At 36.0% G+C, this 20,161-nt stretch overlaps 1 long non-coding RNA gene across 1 annotated transcript in view; it reads left to right on the forward strand.

Annotated features, from left to right (window-relative positions):
• Positions 1–20,161, forward strand: part of LOC145684338 (uncharacterized) — a 236,573-nt gene that overhangs the window by 140,910 nt on the left and 75,502 nt on the right. The window contains exon 2 of the long non-coding RNA XR_014131275.1: positions 3,474–3,525. This is a non-coding gene — a long non-coding RNA (uncharacterized LOC145684338). The remainder of the gene's footprint in view (positions 1–3,473; positions 3,526–20,161) is intronic.

Consider the following 20,161-nt stretch of genomic DNA (forward strand, 5'->3'; position numbering starts at 1 on the left):
TCCCACTTTCTTCATTCCACCATTTCATTCATCTCTCATCATCACCGTCTCCTTTATCCTAACCGGCATAAGCGTGGGACGTAAAACTCAAAAATTTCATTTCATTTTCATATTACATTCAACCACTTGTGGTTGCTTTTGGTATATTTTACAGAAAGCCCATGTACTTAACTTTAGCTTGATTTTTCTCCATTTTTTTTTAAATGTGGGTTAGAACACTGTTGCGCTCACCTCCTAAATTTAAGGAGCGAATTCGCAATGCTATTTAAATGTACCGCTGAAGTATGTGCAGAACTCTGTTGCAAACGTCCACAACCGTTTACGAAAATTCGTGGATAATGGTGGTGCTTATGAGGAATTTTATCAGTCCATGACGATTCTATTATTGTAAACAATCAAATACTTTTTGATTCATAAAAATTGGTTAAATATTTTTTTAAAAAAAAACTATTATAAACACTTTTCAATAATGAGTTGATTCCTGGATACCTTGTATACTCAACCAACATAGATGCAAAATAATTTTGCACTAGTACTTCAAATGTCCTTATTTTATTTTTTTTAATAAAAGTATCTGCTTCCACGATCACCCTAGACTATTTGTCTTTTGAACATCTATAGGTTTTCGATAACACAAAAATATATTTTTAGTGGTTTAGAAACTTCATCTGCACGTCGTTTTGTCTTCATATGGGAAAATTGATTAGTATCAACTGTTAAGTGGAAAACAGAACAAAAAATTCTTTATATATATATATATATATATATATATATATATATATATATATATATATATATATATATATATATATATATATATAAATCTTGTGTTTCGACATTTCTACATTAAATATATAGATGGATTAACCAAGAGAAGGATAAAGGTTTACGTGGTATCATAAAAAAATCCGATAAAAATAATTTAACAGATAGTATTATCCTAAATATAAAAACTTCATATATAGAATTTTATATATATACGTCTATAAAGTAAAGAATCAATATAATACTAATCCATTTATGCATTTATATTCAATTGTCTGTGTGTGAATTCAGTGGCGAAGTGTTACGGTAGATAAGATAGACACTCTATGTTTCTTTAAATACTTTAGTAGTTTTTGCTAGCCTTATCTCAGTATTTTTCGTTGTTTAGAAATGTATTACTTTAATGTTTTTTATGGTATGAGAAAAAATAGTTTTCAAATGTTTTTATACGTTTTATTAGCTGGGTTAAAAACAAAGAAGGGTAAGGATCTCTATTCAACTCTCTTTTTTTAACATACGAGGTGTGTTCAGAATGTATCGAACCTTTGGTTTTGGTTGGCAAAAGCACATTTATTGATTTGGAAATCCGAAACACTAATTCCCTTCAAAGTAGTCTCCTTGGCAGTGCATACACTTCTCCCAGTGCTTCCGCCATTGTTGGAGACACATTTGGAACACAGTTTTTTTTTTTTTTTTTTTTTATTAGTGAGCAACCGTGCCATCGCATTCCACATGATGTCTTCTCTTGACTCAAATCGGGTCCCTTTTAGTGGCATTTTCAGCTTGAGAAATAACCAAAAGTCACACGGAGCCATGTCGGGTGAGTAGGGAGAGTGATGACACACATGAATGTTGTGTTTGGTGATGAACGCATGAATCAAATTTCAGGGACATTCTCCTCATGCCCCAATTCTCGTTGAATGTACCGATCCAGTTGAGTGGTTTCCGTTTGAGTATCGTCAAACTTTTGGCACAATTTGATGCAATATGGCTGTTCAAAGTTTTTCTGTCATTTTACAAAAAAAAAAAAAAAGAAAGAAAAAGAAAAAGAAAGAAAGAAAGAAAGAAACTGAAATCCGACGACAACTCACTACACGCCTTCATTCGTTGGCAGACTGCCAGTGACTGGCGTTTTCTGCGGCGGGAAAAAAATTCAAGACTGCGCGTGAGTGTCCCCTCTACATTTACACTGAAGAAAATCTCCCGTGTTTCAGTGGTTTGCGCTGGAAAAGTAAGGTTCGATACCTTTTTAACACACCTCGTATGGTTTAGATGTTCACGCATAACTTTGACATGTTTGCACCGATTTGGAGGACTCTTTCTTTATTTGATTCAAAGAGCATATCTTCCCGGTCATCTTTAGGAATTGATGGTTATCCTTGGAGCTAGATTCTGAATCATCTCAACGGATGTTGGGTTAATTACGGCAAAGTAGTGTTTATAGGCAACTATTCATTCTTCGGCGTAATTATGGTTGCATAACAATACAGGGGTTGTATTGCAATGTTGCCGAACACTTTCACAGTACATTATACTGTCTCAGTTTTTATTTATCGTTTTAAACTAATGGTTTACGAGTGAGAACTCGGGTAAGATATTTTTGAAAAGGATAATATTTTTGAAAACGGACGATATGAGTTTCAAATCCGTAGTTTTCGGTGCCGCCGAGATTAACAGTGACATTTCTGATGTTTACATCTAAATTAAGCCCCTCTTCGTACTACTGAGAAGGAAACGATGATAGTAAAAAAAGTTGAAAGCGACCAATATTTGTGTCAAATACCGTGCGAAGAACAGACATTTGAGCTACTATTTTTTTAATGTTACAAAAAATACACAATGAGCCTTGAATAGATTTAAGCAGATCATAGTGATAGTACTAATTTATTTTCCTTGGTTAAATCTCATTCCATATGAGTTTGTGGTGGACAAAATCGTGTCCGTGAGTTTCCTCGAGGATCTCGCTTTTCCTCCGAGATTCTCATTCCATCAATTCTTTCATATTCATCCACTTTCATACCCCCTTCATCTCATGTAGCCTAAAAGACGTAACTCTAGAAATTCCATTTACTTTTAGTCAATATATTTAAATCTATAATATACATATATAAATCACAGAATTTCCTCGTACACCTAACGGACGCTAGTCTCGGGATATTGAGATGACTATGAGGCATTTCATTTTTGTCAATGCGCACATTCTGTGGAAATCGAGATGACCACTTCTGTCCCGGAAACGAAACTCCGTGTGAGACATTTCAGGATACCTTGCGGGGTGTTCGCAGGACAGATTTTGGATATCCAAATATTGTCCCAAGCACATCCTCCTTGAAATCCAAGACAAATCCCGTGGATATTTTCGTTGTCCTTAAAGTTTCTGCTGTAACACGCACGAACCATTGAATCGAAGGGAAATCTCGAAGATATTGTATTTCCATTGTCTTTAAAGACTCTACTGTGGCAGGCACATCACATTGAATCCTAGGGTAACCCATGGCTGGTCTCCTAAAGTTAAAAATTCTACTGTGAGAGACACATTGCATTGGTACCATGCCCCGAGTCATTTATATGACTAGTGGGACATCCAGTGGACATGTTCTGGTCGATGTGTATTTCTCAATTTCAATTTGAATTTTTTAAACGAAGTAATGTTCGATATATCTCAATACTGAAGTGTTGATCAAGTAATTTTCTTTTGTCATTTACAGGCATTAAACGCGTGTACCAGGACAGCTGAATAGAAACGAGAACGATCGCAAGGTATGTGAATATGTTTTCTTAAATATTGTATTTGTAAGTTTACACTTGAAGAGTTCGTTCAGTTTAAACAATGAAACAACATAAACAAAATAGGAATATCAAAGTCATGAAATCAGCTATAGAAGTGGTATCTGGTGGCGAATTCGTGTGTCAGTTTGTTGGATACGACTTATTGTGAATGTCTTTTTGTTATTCTCGGGAATTAGATTTCGAAATCATCTCTTTTTTATTATTTAAATAATTACATTATATGTATTGTGTAGATCTAGCCATTACTGCTGTATCGCCGGACCACACACAAAAAAAGTGAATGTTAGTCCCCCCCCAAAAAAATACTAGGTTGTGACCCTGCCTCACTTGGTAGTGATTATTGTTTGCAATACAGTGTGGACATATGGCATAAAAATTAGTTCATAAAATACCAACAAACTTGTGCTAGGTGGCAACTATAAAGCATGAATGTTATCTAACCGAGTCAGGGCAGGAGCGCAGCTGGGGTCCCGAGAGGTAGCGAGGGGGGTGCATCCGTAGAGAGCAGGCGGGTCAGCGGCGGTGGGTATATGCATAAACTAGGATGGTAGAAAAACACTTTGTATGTCATAAAATGCATGATATACGTGTTGCACAGCTTTGGGGCAGATATTAAATGTCATCCCAAAAAAGCTACCAAAATGTACTAAATTAGGTTAGATTACATTAAGTTTGGTTAGATGTTCCTTTTCTTTTCTGTAGTTTCAATTCGTTTCTATACTTACGACCAGTGGCGTAACTAGTTTTACTGCGCCTGGATCGATCAATCATCGATGTACTCATACCTATCCCCAGACCCAGGCAATTTCAGCTGCTGCTTTTGTATATTATATATATATATATATATATATATATATATATATATATATATTTATATATCCTAAATTATCACTACATACTTAATATGAATTATTTACATAGAAAATTAAATTTAAAATGGTTTACTGTACTTAATCCAATTTAATAAATATATAGACCCGATTTATACATTCTGTATCAAATCAGCACTTCACGCTAGGTTCTGCCCGGTTCGTTGTAGATGATTTTATCCTGGAAAATATTTTTCTCAGGAGAGTGTGCAAAAAAGTCTTTTATATGGTTTGTAAAAAATGTAAATTATATTTAATTATGAATGATTACTTTAGAACACAGGTTTATTTATTATTTTAATGAGACGATGGTTGAGACGGAAAGAGCGAAAGTTTTTTTCTGCTACTTTTATGCTTTAAAGGTAGAATATCATTGCTTGTAATTCTTAATATAAATAGGGCGTACAGGGTAGTTTTATAAGTGTCAACTTGGTTTCAAACAGGCCCAACTTTCGTTTTATTCCCGGGTGGGGACGGAACCCTGGAGGGAGGAGCACCGATTGTAATGACTCATTATGCAAAACTTTCACTAGGCAGCTAGCTAGACAAACATTGTAGTGACGATTGTCCGAGTATCGCCCAGTGGGGATCCAGAAAGGGGCCGCAGGGATCGCGCGCCCCTCCATGAGAAGTATAATATATTAAATTAGTTCTTAATGGGACGCTTGTTCAAAGGCTTTGCGGAAAAAAGTTTTAAAATTTCCCTCACAAGGAAGATTCTGAGTGCCTTCTCCACTGATTGCAGATAATGTATGCGTTTCCAGTTCATGGTAAACCTGGATTCGCTCGTTTTGAATATTATGGTTTTCCTCAATGCCGCCTCCACAAGGGCAGAGATAGATACGTATTATGAAGCACTACAATCCACATGTTTAGTTAGCGAACCAAATATCAAAACTGTCTAAAGTTTATTTTTCAGACCTGCGCCCCCCCCCCCCCCAAAAAAAATCCTAGATTCGCCTTCGGTATCGGCTGTTGCTAATAGTCATAGCGTGCCTTTTGAAATGTTATCAAATGTTCTTTGCATACGGAAGAATTTTCCGTATTCTTCTTTTTCGTCCTTGGCCCTTTTACTGTGCACCCTGGAGCAACCGCTCCACTCGCTCCATTGTAGTTACGCCACTGCTTACGACAAATTGTTTGCTTCTTTAATATACCATACCTTCACACAATTTCAACAACTGAACACTCCCCTTCTTTTGTACAACTCGATAAAACTCAAACATAATACGTCACAATCTTGTCATTTACACACCATTTTCACACTGCGTTTCTCATAAATCATAACAAGTGTACCTCTCCGCCAAATAGTCCCTTCCGCCTCCACATATAGTGCCGCTTACAACATCAAAAACAACTAATAACAACAAGTATTTTTTTTTAACTTCAACTATTCCCCTCACCTGACTTTCACTCACTCTTCCTTACAAACAAAAATAAATTCTCCAATTCATCTGGTAAATTTTCTAAAATTGGTCCGGCGATACAGCAGTTAACGCGAAATTTATTACTGCAAAAGTACTGTAAGTCTATTGATATAGAGAGCTCCTTCGTGGCTCAGCGGTTAGCGTACGCGCCTTTGGCGTGGGAGACCCGAGTTCGATCCCCGGCAAGAGCTCATGTGGTTCAGATTCCAAGTTAATCAGTAGGTCCCGTCGCATACAGCCTCGCTGCTGAAAGGGACTTTAAACTCAAAATTAACTCAACTCTATTGATATAGAGAGTTCGAGACCCTATGGTGTCAGTACTGGGCGAGATTTCTCGACGTCCAGTTTTATACCATTTTCGTTTAACACAAGTGTTGTTATTTGATTTATTTCATTTGATTTCATTTTTTTATAGTGTATGGACATCCCTGGAGTCATTCTATTTCTTATCTACAACGGATTTACTTTATAACAATTTCGATTAACTAGTGCGAATCCGGATTTACATCCGCGCCATTTTGATAAATGACTCAGATCGTGACCCGTTTTTAGGGCAAACAATTCCAAGCGCTAATAGGATAGATGATTAAAGCAAGTGAAGATGATGGAACAATTAGTAGAGCGAAAAATTGGAGGAAACGGAAGCATCCCGAGAAAACACCAGGACACGATGTTGTCCGCCACAAACTTACATGGCCGGGTTCAAACCAACAACTCCACGAACCAGAAATAAGAACTCTTATCATTGAGCCACCATGCACACTGCAGTTAGGATAATACTCCCCTAGCATTTCTAGAGGGAAAGGAGGAGGGGACATATAAAATGATCGAAAAAGACTGATATTAATGTAAAATTCACAGTTCTCGAATTGCTAGATAAACAATAACACTCCCTTTGCCGTTCTAAGTCCAATTTAAGGCCTCATTGGCACTTGTGGGGGTGATATGATGACGTGTAAAAATATAGAAAACGAGCGATATTAGTGTCGAATCATCAGTTTTCAGAGTCGCCAAGGTAATTGGTGGCAACCCTGATGCCGCTTAAGTCTAAGAAGTTCAGCCCTAAATGATGGCAAGACCCCCTGAGCACACCTAGAAGGGACGGGAAGGGTAAATATTTTTACGGGTGCTAATATTGAAATGAAGTTTTAATAAAGCTACGTCGTCTACTAGAATTGCTTGGGACGTAACTTGTGGATAAGATACTTGCATTGGAAGATGCCTGTTTTAAAACATAAGAAATAAAAAAGAGATTTTTCTTTTTTTAAAAAGTGTTGAGAGAGAGATTTTTAGTTTCCCTCAATATTAGCGAGATTCAATCAATATTTCGTTAGAAACAAATAATCTGATTTTTTTACAAAACCTAAAGTCTCCTTTACTCGAAAGTAGAAGACTCGTTCGAATTGTTTTTGAGTTGAAATTCTAGTTTTAGTTTCCCTTATTGGTATTACTACGGCATGTTCTTAAAAAAAAGTAATAAAGAAAGTAGACTGAATCATAGGTGTCCAAACTCGCGCACAATTATTGGGCCTGAGCCCGAGTGAGCTCGAGCTCTAATGAAATAACTGAGCGCGAACCCAACTGAGGGAGCCCAGTTAAAAGAAGCGAGTGCCATCCCGAGCGAGTCCAGTGCAAAATGGTAATCTATGAACTGAATTCTTAGTTTGTAGGAACCCCATTGACATCGGCCACCCACAACACAGTATTGTCATCCTGGTTGCATATGAACTAGGTATTCTAGGGTTGAATTATGATATCGAAAATATAATACACTACTGAGTTTTACAATGGGAAGATAGAATTATTATTATTATTTAAATGTCAGTATTGAATTGAATTTCTATTTGTTTTCCTTAAAAAAATACACATTTACATATTTCAGATTTTTCTTCCATATAGTTTTCAATTTAATCTGGATACAATTACTACAGTATATCATTTGTATCATTATACTAAGGAAATGAGATATTAAATGAGAAACAACAGGCTAAATACTTCAGAGCAGTGTTTCTCAGTTTTTTTCCATTCTGGTACTCACCTCGAGGGATATTAAACTTTAGGGGACTCACAATAAAACTTATACGTTACTCAGAAAAACTAGAAAAATCAATCATTTTTATACTCAGAGGAGAAGAGTGGCTGATGACCTTTCGATTTAACTTCCAAGCTTATGCTAATACATAAGTATCGGAAATCTTCTAGAACGGCTACGTCCGTCTGTTTTTCTGTCTGTTGACAGGTAACAGAGCAAAAATGGTGAGAGATAGCTCGAATTTTTTTTTAATATATGAATTCAGCGTCTGAAGAAGAAAAGTTCCATCTCTTTTTGTAAACCTCTGTTAGGGAGCACGGGTGGCACAGTAGTGGAGCTCTTAACCACTGATGCGTATGGTCCCTGATTCGATCCCCCGACCAAGTAATTTTGTGGTGGACAACATCGTGTCCGTGGGTTTTCTCGGGGGGTATCCCATATTCTCATTCCACCAATTGTTCCATCATCATGTCTATCACGACCTTACTTGATCCGGTGATCGAATCAGGAAACTCACTCATCAAGGCTAAGCGATGTATTAGTGAGCCACTGTGTTTCCCTACTGTTATTATGAGAAACTTGGCGAGTGTGTACTAAACTACAGGATTATTTTGTTTTCCCAAAATACCCTGTTTCTTGTCTTAACTACGGATATTTCGATTTCGAAGTGGTACTACAATCACTTTTGTAACACTGGCAGTTTTATGTGTCTTCGATAAATAGGAGTCAAGCAATGGACTTCTTTGTAAACTCTTACAGAGCTCCGTAGTATAAAGGTTAAACCCTCCATAGTTTAATGGTTAAACCCTCCGTAGTTTAAAGGTTAAACCCTCCGTAGTTTAAAGGTTACACCCACCGTAGTTTAAAGGTTAAACCCCCGTAGTTTAAAGGTTAATGGGTAGCGTGGATATTTCTGCAGCATCAATTTTTATCTTCATAACATTTTTTTTTAATTTTCTCAAAAAGTGCACATGAGAATTTATATTCATACATATATCTTTGTTCATCGCAGTGAGATTTATATGTGTCTTATGTTTGTTCATTTTTTTCTTTATATGGGAATAATATCGTATATTTTACATCATATGGAACAGAAATGAAATGTAATGAAATCTTTAAGTTTTACGGCCCACGATTATGCCGGCTAGGCTAAAGGAGTCCGTGATTATGAGATTGAATAAAAGCTGGAATAAAATAAGTGGGAGTAAACGGGAAAACCCCGAGAAAACCCACGCACATGTTTTTTGTCCATCACAAAGCTCACTTGGCGCGAGCTGGAATCGAACGAAGGACCCCTTGCCCCAGAGTTGAACACTCTACCGCTGAGCGACCATCATAGGGAAGAGTCCCATAGACTCTACTATTACCAATGGGGGGCGGGGTGGCTCAGTGGTATAGCGTTCACCTCCGGTGCTTGGGGTCCCTGGTTCGATCCCAGCTCGCGCCGTGTGGACTTTGTGGTGAACAAACACCGTGCTCGTGGGTTTTCTCGAGGTTTTCCCGTTTCCTCCCACTTTCTTCATTTCACCATTTCATTTATTTCTCATAATCACCGTCTCGTTTAGCCTAACGGGCAAAACCGTGGGACGTTAAACTTAAAGATTTCATTTCATTTCATTTTCTACTATTACCAATGTCTACAGTCAACGAAGTTTTATTACAGCCAAAATATTGAACTCGGTAATGCGTCTCTTCCGGGACAAATAATCGCATAGCTTCTAATTCATGTAACTTTGTTACTAGATACTTTTGTGATGATTCTACCCCCCCTTTTTTTAAATCAATCTTTCTCCTCTCTGACAGCGCAAATCATTAATTATTCGTGTGTCGTTAGCGAAACTTCAATTCACGATCTGACCGCAGTTGAATTTCAATTTAAGCGGTTTCACAATCCCGTAGTTCGTATCATCCGTCAACAGATGGCGCGCACAGTCATTGTATACATTTTGTGTCCGTGCCTTCTCGTGGTAGTGCATAATAATTGGTACTCTTGTGTTATTCATGACTGGTAAAAGATCTTTCTGGTGGAAATTGAGTGCCAAGTGGAAAGTTTTTGAGATATTACGTTGTGGGAAACAAGGTAACGTTCGTTGCATGTTAATGTTTACGATACTTTCTTATAAATAGATCCTAAACTGAGAAACTCTTCTCTTTCCTTTCGAAAAAAAACAACTTCAGTGTTGCCAACCCAAGATCTTTCTCTCCAAAGTCATACTGCTGCTGTTGGAATTTTTAGAATATTCATAATTTCCTTATATAATATACATTAAAAACCATTGTATAGTTCTCTTGTAGCCATATGAAAAGGATACGCTGTTTCAGCGCGGTCCACTTGAGTTCGACCCCCGGTGAGAGCTCATCTGGATCGGATCCCACGTTAAACTTTAGGCCCACGTCTCAGATAGCCGCGGTGCTAAAAGGAACTCTGAAATTCAATCAAACTACATCAAGAATTATAAATTAATTGTAGGTTTAATGTACTATGACTTTACAGCACAGCAGATGTTCTCAATCTGGTGCTCATGAGCCCCATGATATACTCTAATAAATATCAACGTTGTCATCTTCTTTATAGCATGTGATAATTATCTCTTTTAGACTAAAGGAGACATTTGATTGATGTAAGTGAATGGTTATGAAAGAATTGTGGAAGGGTAATGTAGAAGGAAACTGGTGACTTTTGACAAAAAACACGGACACGATGTTGTCTACTACGAGCTGAGATGGACTCTGATCGAACCAAGGACTCTTCGTACAAGAAGTGAACACTGTATCTTGTCCTTTGGCATAATCATCTTGGTAATTGGTAAGAATGCGATCGCTGAAGATTTTCACTTGCTCCAATGATGCTTAAGTTAACAATTTTAAGTTACCCTTCCTTTTGCTAAATATATCTTCTAACTTTAGAAAGTTCTAATTTTGCCGTTGTCAAAATGTGCACATTTGTGATTTAACTATATGTCGTTAACCCAACGAGATAGGTATAATTTATATTCTTAGTTGACGGAGATAGTTTTGAACCGTGTTTATTTTTAACTCGGCACAAGGGCGCCGACTTTCCAAAATTTATGTGGGTGCATATCAATAGCGGGACGTGTTGTATGTTTTCAGTAGAGTCTCGATATTTTTTGATTGATTTTTTTAGTTAAAATCTTTGGAGACTTTGGAAATCTATGAATACTGTCATTGGAGACTGTCTTTGACTAGGGCAAAGACAGCCAAGGAAGAGATACGGTAATGTGTTGTTTTGTTGCTTTTGCACAAACACATTTGAAACAAACAATTATGTTTTAGAGGTTAGAAATTTTAACTTTCATTTCAATGGTTTACTTGCTTACTTTTTGATAATGGCAAGTGAGAAATATTTCTTATTTTGCTTCTATCAAACTAAAAATCTTGTGGGTACGGCCCACCCACAACATTATTTGTGTGGGTGCTGGAGCCCCGGAGCACCCACGTAGTCGGTGCGCATGTCTCGGCATCCTAATTGGATATATTGTTAGTGTATGCGCCTACGGTATGGGAGACCCGGGAACAAAGCTTGAAGATAAGTCATGTTGTCGGATCCCATATTAAGATGTAAATCTATGTTTCATATAGCCTGGATGCTGAAAAAGACATTAAAGTACAATCCAATCAATGAACCTCTGCCCATAAAGTGCAGAATCATGTGTATCCTTAACCTAGAGAGTCACGAATAATGTGTTCTTAACACAGAGAATTCCCAATTATGTATATCCTATCCAGAGAGTTCCGAATCATGTGTATCCTTAATCCAGAGACTTCCAAATCGTGTATCACTAACTCTAAGAGTTCCGAATCGTGTATATCTTTAACCCAGAGTTACGAATCATGTGTGTCATTAACTCAGAGACTTCCGGATCTTGTGTATCCTTAACCCAGAGAGTTCTGAATCATGTGTATCTTTAACCCATTCCGAATCATATGTATCATTAACTCAGAGACTTCTGGATCTTGTGTATCCTTAACCCAGAGAGTTCCGAATCATGTGTATCTTTAACCCATTCCGAATCATATGTATCATTAACTCAGAGACTTCTGTATCTTGTGTATCCTTAACCCAAAGAGTTCTGAATCATGTGTATCTTTAACCCATTCCGAATCATATGTATCATTAACACAGAGACTTCTAGATCTTGTGTATCCTTAACCCAGAGAGTTCAGAATCATGTGTGTCATCACTGTCTTTTACGTTAATCACTATAGAGCAAAACGATAATAGATAGAGAGAAACTGTTTTCTAAATTAATTAAGCGTACCAAGAATGTATTCCACGTCGGCTCTCATGTCTCTACTGAAACCAGAAGCTGCAGAAATGTACTACTATTTCCGGTTTCAATATTGAGAAAATAGCATGCTATCAAACCAAACCTCCCTCACGTGGTGTAAACGTGACACTGCTACTGGATTTCTTCGTTAGGCGCCAGCGCCGTAACTTAGGTTTTTTGTTTTCTGGAGGGAAAGCATTAATAGCGTATTTGGGCCCCTAGAAAAAGTTTTTCCTAATTCCTGGGCTTCTCCTTTCTATCTTTGTCTTACTCTTTATGGGCTCCTCGGAGCCTGTGGGCCCTTCCGCACGGGAAGGACCAGGAGGCCGTTAGATACTCCCCTGGGACCGTTCCATACATGACAAATTAATTAAGGGAACAATGTTTAAAAATCTCAAAGCCATACGAATAAATATTATTTCTAGGGTCCCTAATATACAGGGTCCCTAATATTTCTAGGGTCCCTTGTATATATATATATATATATATATATATATATATATATATATATATATATATATCGAAATGGGCCCACGATTCTTTTTTGTTTTATTTATCTTTTGTGTGTTGTTTTGTTTATGTAATGTAGTGAACCTGTTTGATGCTTAATTTATGATTTCGTGTTCGTATCGTATATGGAGTAAGAAAACTTTGTCTTAAAATGGGCCCCTCTCGAACGGTGGGAAGCTTCCCTGGGGAACAGTTGCCTCCTCTGTCCCCCACAAGTTACGGCCCTGTTAGGCGCTAATGAGTAATGTTGTAAAATTTTCTAACTCACGGAAAATATTTTTTCTTGCATTTTTAAAAAAATCTATTCTTAACTCAATAATGTGTACTTTCTGCCTCAGTTGCTTTCCAGTATCTCAGTCAAAATCTTGTTAAAATTAATTTGTAGTTCTCCCAAAGATGTTAAAACAGCAAACACTCAGAAGCGAATCGCTGCTGCTTCTTAATTAATTAATTAATTATATTCATAAGCATCGAACCTTGAATACTTCCTTATTAAAGTAAACTCTAAGCAAGCTTCTACCATTTGGATCAACATGCGTTTGTTGTGTTAGACTGTCTGTTCTATGATAATCCTAATAATATACGGAAGATCTCTCAGCTTATGCTTCACGTTAAACCGTAGTAATGAACAGTCACGATAGATGGTGCTGCCTACGCTCTGTGGGATGTTAGACTGTCCAATCAATTTGCTCATTTAAAACTATTTTTAACGTTTTATTGTGCAACTTGTAAAAGAAATCTGTACTATTCAAGGATGTTATAAATAGAGGATCAGCCCACATGTATCTTCATCCTATTAAATCGATAAAGCCAAAAAAACAACCGAGCATCGGCACGTCTGATTGGCTACTCTCGTATCTGCCATCGTCTGATTGGCTACTTTCGTTTCCGCCATGATTGTTGGCTCAAAACATTGCGATCTTATTGGGCGGAGTGGGCAGAGTAGGGGGTGGTGAAAGTGTGACGTATGGCTTCAAGATTTTGTTGCAAAGGCAGATCCTCTATTTTTTATGATTCTTGGTACTATTTCAATTTAGTTTGTCGCATTTGCGCTGCATTTTATATTGGTTGCGCAGATGGCGCGAGGAGTGATAAGGTGGTTTCTATTTTTTTTAAATGATAATCAAGATTTTTAAATGTTTCATATATATTTTACAAAATTATATACAAATGACGGATACAGACTATACAGCTGCAAAAAGGAAAGTTGAGTACTTATCGTGAGGTCCAGCCCGAAAGTCGTACTTCACGCATAGAGTTCTCATCAAATACTGAATCTAGTGTTGTTAGTGCACTCGTTGTTTAACCCTCTTCCATGCGATGCTCCTGCTTCCTATAGCCCGGACTCCGGTGCGGGTTCTGCCTCTGCTGCTGCTGCCGCTATTGCTTCTGTTCTCCTGGTCCCCACGTGAAGAAGAAGGAAGCTCTCCCCTTGTCTTGAAAGTATATACCAAGGATGTTATAAAATAGAGGATCTGCCCATATGTATCTTCATCCTATTAAATCAATGAAGCCAAAAAAAAAAAAAAAAAAACGAGCATCGGTACGCCTGATTGGCTACTCTCGTTTCCGCCATCGTTTGATTGGTTACTTTCGTTTCCGCCATGATTGTTAGCTCAAAACATTGCGGTCCTATTGGGCGGAGTGGGCAGAGTAAAGGTGACGAAACTGTGAAGTATGGCTTCAAGATTTTGTTGTAAGGGCAGATCCTCTATTTTATAACATCCTTGGTATATACCCTTGGCCGGTCCCTGTGCTGCCACCTGCCGGGAAAGTTGCGGAACTATCCAAAGATATTGCAGAAAGCATGAGGCGATGTGGCAGAAAGCATGAGGCGTAACTCCATTTTCGTAGGTTTACAGGCGAGAGGACAAACATATTATTTTCTTAGAAAGATGTGTTTTTAATAAGATGGTAATTGAGCTACATTACAACAGATGATCAACAAGGAGAACAGATGGCGTTACGTTCCACTTACACCAAATGGGGCTTTCAAAATTATGTCCAAACATAAAGAAAACGAAAACCGTATTTTCGGAGCTACGTTCCTCTGGTTATCATGCGACGATGTGTTACCTTACAAATATGGTAATGTTTTAGATTCCAAAATCAAGAATTGCGAAGCGTTCTCTACATTGCCGTTGTAACTTAATTTCCTCTAGTCCGTTCTCTTCCTCTGGATATGTTCTAAGGCGTCGGTCATTGAATTGCTGGTTCAATGAATCGACAGCAGGCTGATGAAATGCAAGGCGTGTAGACTGACGTCAGATAAAGTAATCTTTAGGAATGTCGACAAAGGAATGTACGTGTTTATTCATTAACACCCTTTTAAATTATATCATATATTTTTATACGATAGGGTAGTATCTTCGTTATTCTATTAACAAGTACTAATAAAGCTCTTTACTTCGAGTCTTTTTTTGTTTTCTCAAACCTGGAGGCATTGTAGAATACGTTACGTATGCTTTCACGCCTTTCTGCGTCGAGACATAGGGTGTGATGACGTCATAACTTGAAAGAAAGGAATTTTTTGTTAGGCCTATTTTTATTACTTTTGGCTGGCTCACTTTTGCACCTAATCGACTGAAATTTTGCACACACATTCAGTGCACCTCTTAGTATTTTTCAGATTTGCTTCAGATCTCTCTGTTAACACAGTGGGATACAGAGGGGCAAAAGAAGTTTAAAAAAGGATTTTTTAAAAACAAAAAATCCCCTTTTCGCGATTTTCCTCCCTCAGATATATCATGGAGATATATGATTTCTACCGTTTGAACGGCTGTTCAATTCTGAAGAGAATGATGTACGAACCATGATCCTAGGATAAATACGGGTGTCTCAGCAAATTTTTACCTGAGATCCTGAATTATACCGAAATATTCTGTATTGTGGAGATATTCTTAACACATTGGTAAATATTTTTTTTTACCTTACTTTTCAAGATAGAAGCCTCAAAATTTTGTATGCACATTCAGTATACGCCTTAGTATTTTTCAGTTAGTTTTCAGATCTGTGCGTTAACATATGGGAGTCTAGAGGGTCCCAATCTTTTAAAAAAGGGATTTTTCACCAAAAATCCTTATTTCTATCAAAACGTCCCTCCTTGGAAACGATAGACTCATGTAAGTGGTACCGTTCGCAAGGCTATTTTATTCTCAAGAGAATAAGGTACAAAATATGACCCTAGGATAAATAATGATGTCTCAGGAAATGTTTATGTTACATCCGGGTCATTTGGAGTCATCTGGGGCATTGTAGGGATATTCTTAGCTCATTTGTAAATATTTTTTCCCGCCCTTACTATTCAAGATAGAAGCTTGAAATTTTTGTACGCACATTTAGCACTCCTTAGTATTATTAATTTGATTTTCCGATCTGTGTCTTAACACAGGAAGTGTCAAGAGGGGCTCAAAATTTTTAAAAAAAAGAAAAAATCCCGAATTCTCTCAAAATTGCCCGTCTCAGGGACATGACAGGAAAATGTAAATGTACCGTTTGAAAGGCTTTTGTGTTCTAAAGAAAATGAGGTACAAATCATGATCCTAGGATGAAAAAGGATGATGTTGTGGCTGCATGACTGAAAGTCTACAATTTACCTTTTAAAAAGGCCATAATTTAAAAGGGTTAAGAAATACATAAAAAAGAACACAAAATAGAATTTCTTTTATGTCTAAATGTATAAATAAACTGGAAGTTGCGCTGAAAGAAATGAAAATTAAAATATAATTTTAACATTGATCTACTAATGAAAATTCACTGTCCATGATTTCAAATAAATAAGTTTGTCGTTTACTCAAGAATTTCAGCCCAATCTATAACATGTCCGAAACTTTATTATTATTATTATTATTATTATTATTATTATTATTATTATTATTATTATTATTATTATTATTATTATTATTATTATTATTTCATGTTATTCATCATACTGGACACAATATCATCACAAAATTATCTATATATTAAAATGTTAGATTTATATGTTTGTGGTGAAGAAAAGTTTATATGTTTGTCTCCAATCTTTCGACAAAGAGATCTCGAAAACCACAAGTGATAGAAATGTGCCGTTTTTGCTGGTTTCCAAATTTTGAGTAGATTGTCCAGTTCTAATTCAATATTTTAAAAGAAAAAACATGGCCATTATTTCTTAATTACACTTTTTAGAGGTAAACTGGAAGTATTGAAATTTAAAACCCTATGAGTTATACATCTCAACACAACATAGTTGTATATAGGGGTTGTATATCTCTCAGGCGTTTGTTTCATGGCCAAATGATTATGAAAAACGAAGGATAACCATTTCTCCAATTTAAGATGAATCTTTATTGTTTGGGGTGTTTTCCCCAATGAACACCATATATCACTGACATAATTAATTGTGTGTGTAATGTATTTGCTTACTACATACTGCATGCAAGAAGAAAGAAAAGACTAGCCACACACGAATTAGAAACTTCAACCAGAAGTAGGCTCAAATCTTGCAAACGGTGCTAGATATTGAAAAAAAATAATCAAAAAATCTCCCCTTGATGGTACCCCTTGCCGATTTTTATCAAGACGTCTTTCACTTGTGTCTGTAAAGGGACATGTACAGATGTTGAGAGGAATGACAAGGAGATTCATGTTCGTATGTGAATGATGCACTGTGTAAAGAGCGCAGGTTCAGCTAGTTACTTCTTAATTTTTTTTAATGGTTACTATTTACAGTCTAACTCCTGGTTAATTAGCAACCTGTTTTTTGTGCTACCTGGTTAATTAGCTTCAACTTGTACAGTTACTTATGTTCACTTATTATCACGTATGTTCTATTTATAGCAAAATAAACATCTTAATCCCCCGGCTTTAGTGAGACTTTTGGCTCTCTCTGTATTCTATCTGTGCAAAACCAAAAGTTCCTGGTGGCCGAGTGGGCACTGAAAACCGAGAAAGTTAGTTTCAGATCCATGAGATTAGTCTATCACAAAAAGATAGGAAGGTCTTCCATTAAATTAAATTTTGTTCGCTTTCCGTTCTAGTTCACTTTAAACCCTCTTCTCTCCTACCTTCACTTGGAAATTTGACCGCTTGCTTGCTTTAGCTCACACACACACACAAACATGATGTATGTATGTATGTTGCATGTTAGCTTTTTGAAGCAAGAAAGCACCTCCTGTTATATACGTTGTCTGTACGCTTATATGTGTCCTGTGGTTTTATGAATTATGAACTAACTCTAACCCCATTTTATCCTTCTAGCACCGGTCTACTATATATATCCTTCTCTATATATATATAGCTTCTGTGGTCCATCTAAAACAACCACGCAACGTATAACCGTCAGCTTTTCTCTTGTAGTTGGCATTTTCTACATGTTTAAAATGGATTCTAAGCCGTACTTACGTCTTCCTAGAACTTACATCTATTTTTGTATTATGCGACCAAGTATGTGTTCCAACTGAAGTAAACGTATCGCATTGTTAATATAAAACAATACGTTTTAAACACCTGAATCAATACGTTGTTTTTAGGTTGATATAATGATTTTTTAAAAAAAACTCGTTTAGCACAAATTAAATAAACAACTATTATATAAAAATGTCCATTCTTCGATAAATTTCTTGGACACTGTACTCAATCAAACTATGTTTAAATATATCCGTCCATGCAGCCACGAGAAAAATTACCTCATAGTTTGGGATTGTAGTAAATACTATCAGATTGCTCGTTCCTCGTACGGGGAGAATACCTTTCAATTTGGGCATAAAGGGCAATGGAAGCTGAATTTAAATTTAAACATCATTGGAAGTGTCACTATTTGTCTCAGTGACCCCGTAAACAATGGGTTCGACACTAATCAGGGTTGTTTTGTTTAAAACAAACTTTATATACGTTTTAAACCTTTTGTTTTAAACACGTGTATTTTAAGGGTTGTTTTAAACATATGTTTATTTTTATTTTATTTTTGTAAAAATCTGCCAGAAAAAGAAAATTACCAAAGCGCTCCCCATTCAGAAGGCTATTTTCTTCACGTACAGTGATGCCACACTTTATACAATTGTACCAAATTCAGACGTTTTTGTCATTCATAGGTACCACGCTAGCATTTTCAGACCCTTTTGTGAAAAAAAAGTTGCTACAATTCTATCCAATTCAGCACCATTTGACAAATACTTGTCACATTTTTGAAAGTATAAGTAAGACTTTTCCTACATTTCATGATTAATTGATTTGTTCTTTTTATATATTTTTTCATATATGTCCATAATACCGTTTTGGTCTATTGGTCACTGTGAAGTAGAGGCGCGTTTGATTTCCTTACAATACATACCGAAAATGATAACTGTTTTCCCTTTTAATTTGCGGTCTCTGTTATACTTGTAACGTGTTTCTTTCGTTACACTCTGTAGTTCCCAATATATTTTTAGTATTTATAAACCACACAAGATTATGATAAATCACACCACGATTATGCAATTTAGAATATGTAATATATATCGAATATTAATATATATTTCGTAATATATATCGAATTTGACACACTAAAATAATGAACATTCGATTCTTACAAGATTGTTCTTCGTTCTATTTTTCTTATTTACCTTATCAACGAGATAAACAGGTTGTCATAGCAACCAAAACAAGAAATAGATCGATACAATACAAATATTTAAATTATTTCTTTATATATTTTTCTTCTTCTTCTTCTTAACAGCTTGTGCCTTTTAAATAACACTTTCGTCCCTAAATAGGAACAATATTTTAAAGAATATGGAAAATATACATTATCGTTGTATGTATGGCTCCCGAACTGTAGGACTTCTTAAATTGGTTACAATTGAAGAAAAAATCCTGGACCGTTAAACATTTCCTATACATGGTTACCTTACTTTTTGAATAGCCTTTACATATAAAAATTACAATTCATGAAACAATATATTATTTCTATCTTATCTCAACATCATTTTTAAATTTTTCCAATAATCAATTTTATTTTAATTTTATAAAAGAAATATTAATGACAAAGACATATTCAAAATATAATAAATTTGTTGATTATTTAGGTCCTAAATAGATTCTTTAACTCAATACCATTTATATTTGTTAACTATAAAGTTGGTGGAAGTTAAATTACAACATAACATATTTCATTTATTCGGGCATAATTATCATAACTTTGAGAGAGACAATATTTGTATTGATGCATAGATGTGATTGCATAAAATATAGACGAAGCACGAATTACAAAGAAATCATAACAATATTCAAAGTAAAACAAAACAAAAACTAATCGATATCACATAAAAATAACCATACAACAAAGAAATTATTACACTAAGAGTTAATCTGAAAATTCGACATTATCTATATTGGTCTTAGATTTTTTATGCACTTTAGAATATAGATATTTACAGAAAGATTAATCAAAGAATTTGAAGCATTATCATATAAGTTTAAACCACTATTTTTATATTCTTGCGAATAAGTTGCTGACGTGGC

This window comes from Thermobia domestica, chromosome 4 (assembly GCF_964235325.1).
Source record: "Thermobia domestica chromosome 4, izTheDome1.hap1.1, whole genome shotgun sequence".
Classification (NCBI taxonomy): domain Eukaryota; kingdom Metazoa; phylum Arthropoda; class Insecta; order Zygentoma; family Lepismatidae; genus Thermobia; species Thermobia domestica.